This window comes from Lolium rigidum, chromosome 1 (genome assembly GCF_022539505.1).
Source record: "Lolium rigidum isolate FL_2022 chromosome 1, APGP_CSIRO_Lrig_0.1, whole genome shotgun sequence".
Lineage (NCBI taxonomy): Eukaryota > Viridiplantae > Streptophyta > Magnoliopsida > Poales > Poaceae > Lolium > Lolium rigidum.
The window spans coordinates 178,400,767-178,407,426 of record NC_061508.1 but is presented as its reverse complement, the minus strand read 5'-3'; the positions used below and the strand labels follow the sequence as shown (position 1 = coordinate 178,407,426).

Sequence of the window (6,660 nt, the reverse complement as noted above, 5' to 3'; positions counted from 1 at the left end):
ATATATATATATATATATATATATATATATATATATATATATATATATATAGGGTTGCACTATTCTGAAACCGGTGCTCAGAATAATATTCTGAGCACCATGGGCCTATAGTGGGGCGATCCATGGAGAAAACACCAGACGGAAACCGACCCAGGACGGCCCGTACCCCCGACCTTCTTATCCCCTTCCACAAGTACGTCCACGACTAGCTTCCCCGCTGTCGGCGTGGCTCCGGCCGCCGGATCTCCCGCGCCGCTGGCCCTCCCCAAGCCTCGTCCTGCTGACCTTTGCCTGCTCCGACGCTGGCCATGCTTCCTCGCCGCCACAAGCCTTGCCTCCCCCAACATAGAGAAGGCTCCCACGTTGTTGTTCATGCCCCCGCCGCCGGCTCCCCGTCGCCGGAAGGTTACCCGGCTCTGGCCAGCTAGGCAGCTACACCACGCCGCCAGAGCCATGCCCCGCTCGTGCCCTGTTTCCCCTCGCCTCCACAAAATCCGGCCGCCCCGGCGTCTACGTCGTCGTCGTCGCTCACCGGTCGCCGCCGCCTCGCTGCGCCATGAGTAGGATGAGGGCCGGCCACCGCTGCTCCGTCCTCTACACCTGTTAGGGAACGGGGAACCCACGCCGGTTGCCTTCGTCTTCCCAGAAGGAGCAGCAGTATCGGCTCGTCCTTGTCCTCAACAGCAGTACAGGCTCGACCTCATGAGCAGCTCGTCCTCGCAGGCTCGCAGTAGTACGTGCAGCAGCAGTGTGCTTGCTCTACTCCGGAGGGAATTCCCGGCATCCTAATGAGCCCTGATGTTTCCCTTTCTTCAGCTCCTGCCACCGAGCTCTGGGGGCGCTCTGTCATGTGCCATGTCCCGATGCAGGTTTCTCTGCCATTCTGGCGTTTAATCCAAGTGTGCTGGTGTGGACTTGAAAAAGATGCAGAAAGTAGTGCCCAGCAGGAGGAAACGTGCTTGGATTCAAGTCACTGGCAGTGTACGATTGATTTGTTAGCTGTGAATTCAGATGTCTTTACTCTTTTGCTGGTTTAGAGCGGTGCAGATCGTTCAGCCTCCCCAAGACGTTCACTGGCACATGGGTGAGAAAGTACAAGTATTCACGTATGGGCGTTGCTAGTTGGTGCATGTGGAAAGTTCAGCTGCTACTAGCTTTTTTTCAGGAGAACACATCAAAGAGCGCGACCCTGACGCCGGCACCCTTCCCCGCACCAGGTGCTAGCCTTTTTTCTGAATTTTGTTTGATCTGTTTCAAAATTCTAGATGATAAGAGATCATTCGAATTTTTTGTGAGAATTACAAATGATCCTCCATCGACAGTACAAGCACGATTTTAGGCGAAGTACAGGGCGACAAGCTTTCCTCCGACGCATGCGTGCTGCTTGAAAACTCTGAAGTACAAGGCGACAAGTTTTCTACATGAACGCGTGTTGCTGATGCCTCCCTCACGAATGATTCCTCTGTTTTCTTTCTCTCCATGTTTATGTAGATGCTCTCTCTCTCTGATTGAAAACAAAGTGTTTTGGTTTCCTTTGCACATGATGGAGAAGAAATTAAAAGACAGCTCTCTTTCCTGATCTTGTAACGGATATCTTCAATCTGAATACATGGCTTTGCTCCTATGTTGTTCTTTATGGTTGAGAGCTGGTGCGATGAGCAGTTCATGAGAATGAACTGAATTCGCTGTTCGTGAGAATGAGCTGCATCCGCGTGTGTGCTATTGCCCCGGCGTTATTCCAGCTAGTGAACACCTTGTACTATACGACAAGGATGTGTCTCCCTCCTTGTAATTCTCTCTCTTAAAAATGTTTGAAGCTGAAACTCAACTGCCTCAACCGCCGCCGCCGGCCTGTACTGCCGTCACTCCCGACCTGAAGCTGACGCCCCTGCTTCCATCCGGCAGCCCTAGACCCTGCCACCTTCTCTGCATATCATGTTGCTGCATCGGAGCTCGATCGGGAATTAGGGAAGCAACAACCGTCGGCAAGTCGGCGACATGGCATAGCCGCGGACGTGTTTCTCGTCCAATTCCCCTCTTCCATCTCTCTTTTAATCCTTGTACAGGATGTTCTAATTTTTTTCTAGAACACGCATCACACCTATTTGTTGCCAGAAAGTTTAAATTTTCTAGCTTGGGCAGTACAAGTTGTACAGGTTTGTTTGTATCTAAAAAGGAAGTTCAATGATTTAGCATCCGCTCTGGCAGTTCATGTTTTGGAAACCATCAGAGAAATGTTTCATAGATTCCCTCATTCCGGAAGTACATAATGATAATAAAAAATGTGCTAACTTAGCAAACTAGCATAAGTACAAATGGATTAATTTAGAAAGTACAACACGCCCTAGCGAATAAGTACAACATTCATCGCTGGCATGTGTTATCTCTACACTGCCTCCCATTGGCCCGCTTCCCTGCTCTGCATCTCGACCCCTCCTAGCTCACACTACTTGATTCGGTGCCCCTTCTTCCCCTCACTTGGCCAAGCTCCATCGACACACAACCACCCACCGTGAACTCGCCCCCTCACGACCATCTTCTTCGCTACCCCGATGCCTCACAGTACCCGCACGCCGCCGCTGGCCCACCCGCCCCTCCACCTGCACGCTGCTGCCGCCTCCCCGCCCCTCCACCCGCACGCTGCCGCCAGCCAACCCCGCCCCTGCCCCTCATAGTACCCACGCACGCTGCCCCTCCACCTGCAGGCCACTGCCGGCCCGCCCCTCGACACGCATGCCTCCGCCGCCGCCCGCCCCTGGACCTGCACGCTATCGCCGCCCCGCCCCTGCCCTTCACGGCCATCTTCTGTTGATGCCTCTCCGTACCAGCGAACGCCACCCGTCGACCCCGCCGCTGGATTTTCCTCCATCGCGCACGCCGGCCAGAGCTTCACCTCACCGGACCGCCCGAATCCCTCGCGCATCCCAGTCCTATCATCGCTCCTGCAGCGCCGCCTGCTTCCCCAATCTCTGGCCAGCACCGCCTCTGCTCCACCATTCCTTCCTGCCCACGATCTCTGCCCCCGCTATACTGATTAGCCGCTGCTAGATTGCTCATTTCCATCTGTGCTTTTTCCTTGGATTTATTTCGTTCGGTTGGCAGTACAGATTGATTCTAAAAAGGTACATATTGATTCGGATGAGAAGTGCATTTGGAAAATAAAAACGGAAGCACATATGAAGAGTAGTTGATGCCAGCAGAGAAGTACAATCATATAGAAGTGGATTTATTTTAGAAGTGCAGAATTTTCTAAATCTGGGTATAGTGTTTAATTTTCGGGGATGGCATGGGGTATTGGCTGTAAAACATTCGACGTCATATCAATTCCTAAAAACTGCACGTGAAGTGCTAAGAAGTACACACAAGATTTGTTGGGAAGTATAGGGCTTTGATTTCTGAAGTGAAATTGGACGAATACGCAATAACCGTATGAAAGAATAAAACCTACGAGAAATACAAGAAAAAGAAAAATACACCAAAACAATTGTCAAGCTGGAAGTACAAGTAGTAATGTCATGAAGTACATATGTCAAGTTTGAAAGTGAAAAAAATCCCGTGAAATGCAATAAATAAATAAAATCATTTGTAAAAAAATTAATTCGCTATGGGAAAAAATCAATTCATCCGTCTAGCAGCATGGCGTCGCGTCGACTGTCCCAGCGCCGACCCAACCCATTGTCAATGCACCATCAACATTTGAAAGTTCAAAACTACGATCTTGAGAAGTACAATTCAGTTAAGATAAAATAAGAAAAGATAATTAAAATGTCTGCTGGGAAGTGCACACATCAGCACAGGGAAGTACACGAAGTCGGGTTTCGAAAGTACATGTCTTCTCCTCCTGGAATTTCATAGTACATATGAAATAGTAAAATATAATTTTCCTGAATTACATAAGTCAAACATTGGGAAGTACGCTTAATTAGTTTTGGTAAATACAGATCAGCCTTGTAGCACATAAAAAGTAATAAAAATCGTCCTTTTTTACCTCACGAGAAGTACAAGCGGTGACCACGGGAAGTACAAAACATTGGTTTTGGAAGTGCAAAACAAAATAATCCCGTCATCCGTGAGGAAGTTCAAATAATCGACGATGAGAAGTACAACCATTCGACACGAGCAGTACATACACTTATGATAGGAAGTACAAGAAAACTGACAAAAATCCAAATGAAGAAAAAACAAAATAATCCCGTTATCCGCGAGAAATTTCAAATTCTTGACGATGAGAAGTACAACTATTCGGAAAAAGCAGTACAAGCACTTATTATAGGAAGTACAAGGAAACCGACAAAATCCAAATGTAGTAAAAACGAAATAATCCCGTCACCCACAAGAAAGTTCAACTAGTTGAGACGAGAAGTACAACTGTTTGACACTAGCAGTACAACCACCTATTATAGAAAGTGCAAGAAAAACGACAAAATCCAAATGTAAAAAATGAAATAATCCCATCTTCCAATAGGAAATTCAAATAGTTGACGGAGAGAAGTACAACCACTCGACACTAGCAGTACACCCACTTAATATAGGAAGTACAAGAAACTAACAAAATCCAAATGTAGGAAAAACAGGATAATCCCATCATCCGCGAGGAAGTACAAGGAGTCATTCCGAGAAGTACAAGCAGACACTATAGGAAGTACAAGCAGTAATTACAGGAACTGCAAACTGTACAAAGAAAATACTCACACATAAGTTCACATAGAAATGTTGGGAAGTTCAAATATTAAGAACCAGGAAGTGTATAATCTCTTAAATAGAGGCTAGGGAAATCTAAAATTATCATTCTGAAACACATGTTTAATTATTGTAAAACACACTAGTATCAAAACAATTCCGGAAGTACAACCGCGAAGGCCAAGAAGTACAAGGACATGTCGCGAGAAGTTCAGGTGCGCGTGGTTGTGCTGAGCATTTTGTGTGGTCGTGGACCTCAAACGGACACGGTCACTACAAGAAATTTGCTACCCTAAGACCATCTATATTGGTCATCGAATGGTCATGGTTTTTCATCCGTGACCTTTCTGTGACAAAAAACAGTTGGTCGACAGCTGAGCGTCACTGACGGACTACAAAGACCTTATTTTCAAATTGGTCGTAGACGTTCTGACCAATATAGATGGTCATGGATTGTATGACCAAGATTTTGGTCATGGACAATCTGGCATGTCCACGTAAGCCAATCCTACGTGGCAGATTTGAATGACCAAAACAATTGGTCGGAGGGTGCTATCCATGGGCTGAGCCCAATAATTCGGCCTTTTAATTTTTGGGCTTTTGTCCTTTTGTGGGCCTTTCTTATCCAATATTTTTTTGTTTTCCTATTTAATTTTACAGCTGGTCCCCCGAATCAGTTGTGTCCCACTTGTCAGATTTCAACTTCACATTGGTCCCACATGTCAGATCTCACTTTCCAATTGGTCCCACATGTCAGATCTCACTTTCCAACTGGTCCCATACATCAGGAAATTTCTATTTTTTTACTAAATAACCAATATTTCATTCAGAAAAGAGAACACACGCAATTTTATAAATAACATCTAAACATACAGAATAGAATAGAACATTACACTTCTGTCAGGTAAAAGAGCCATGCAGCTGAATGTATCGCATAAAGTTGCATATGTTACAGGCAATCATCTATCTTCTAACATGAGTCATCTATGTACACAGCCACAATCTCCACAATCTGAGACCGTACGAACTACAAGCATCAACAAACACGTACTGGCTTGGACTTTCGCAAACTTATGCATATGTTACAGAAACAATCATCTATCTTCTAACATGAGTTATCTATGTACACAGCCACAATCTCCACAATCTGAGACAGAACGAGCATCAACAAACACGTACTGGTTTGGACTTCCGCAACCTTATGAGCATTCTCCTGCAAACTGAAACATAACAAGGTTAAACACAGCAAGAAGCACGGGAATTGATCGCTGAACTATGTAAGCGAAGAGAGCATCGAAATAAAGCATGTAAGGACCTGGGGTAACAAGCCTGATCAATGAACTATCTAGGCAGAAGAGAGCATCTCAAATAAGCATGTAATGACACTGGGAGATACTGCGAGCAGGGCACAAGAGCACCATTTGATTACAAATAACAGCAATGTTCCTACAAGCACTCTTAAGTACAATGCCTGCAGCCCACTGGGGTACTTCTTACAGTGGGCTGACTATGTATTAGATTAGTGATCCAATATGATTGCGGTGGAGAGAACTGTTGAGCGCAACAAGCCATCAGTATATTAGGATTGAATTCATTGAAGGATTCACATCCGACCCTAATAGCCTCACTGAATGACAACGTTAGGGTAGTCAATGCATTGTATTTCACTACAGCAAAGAATATGACAAAGTACCTGAATTGTAATTGGGAGAGATGTCATAATTCAAACAGCTTATTCATAACACTGGCAACTGCATCTGGATAATGTCTCAAGAACAGCTTATTCATAACATCTGGATTTGATATATGCACTGAGGAATTCATGCAAGCTCGCTTAATTAACAATAGGTATATGTGTGAGTAAATGAGAAAAAATGTTGCTACTCCACTTGCTCTGTTACCTAGTACATAAAAATCCATGGTGTATGAAGTACTCATGAACAATTGCTTCCTTCGAGCGAATCTACGGCATGATTTATT

At 45.4% G+C, this 6,660-nt stretch overlaps 1 long non-coding RNA gene across 1 annotated transcript; it reads left to right on the top strand.

Annotated features, from left to right (window-relative positions):
• The first annotated feature begins 602 nt into the window (after nucleotides 1-602).
• Nucleotides 603-1,622, top strand: LOC124682767. Its single transcript, XR_006996431.1, has 2 exons — nucleotides 603-1,217; nucleotides 1,323-1,622. It is a non-coding gene; the product is annotated as an uncharacterized LOC124682767 (long non-coding RNA).
• Nucleotides 1,623-6,660: the final 5,038 nt, after the last annotated feature.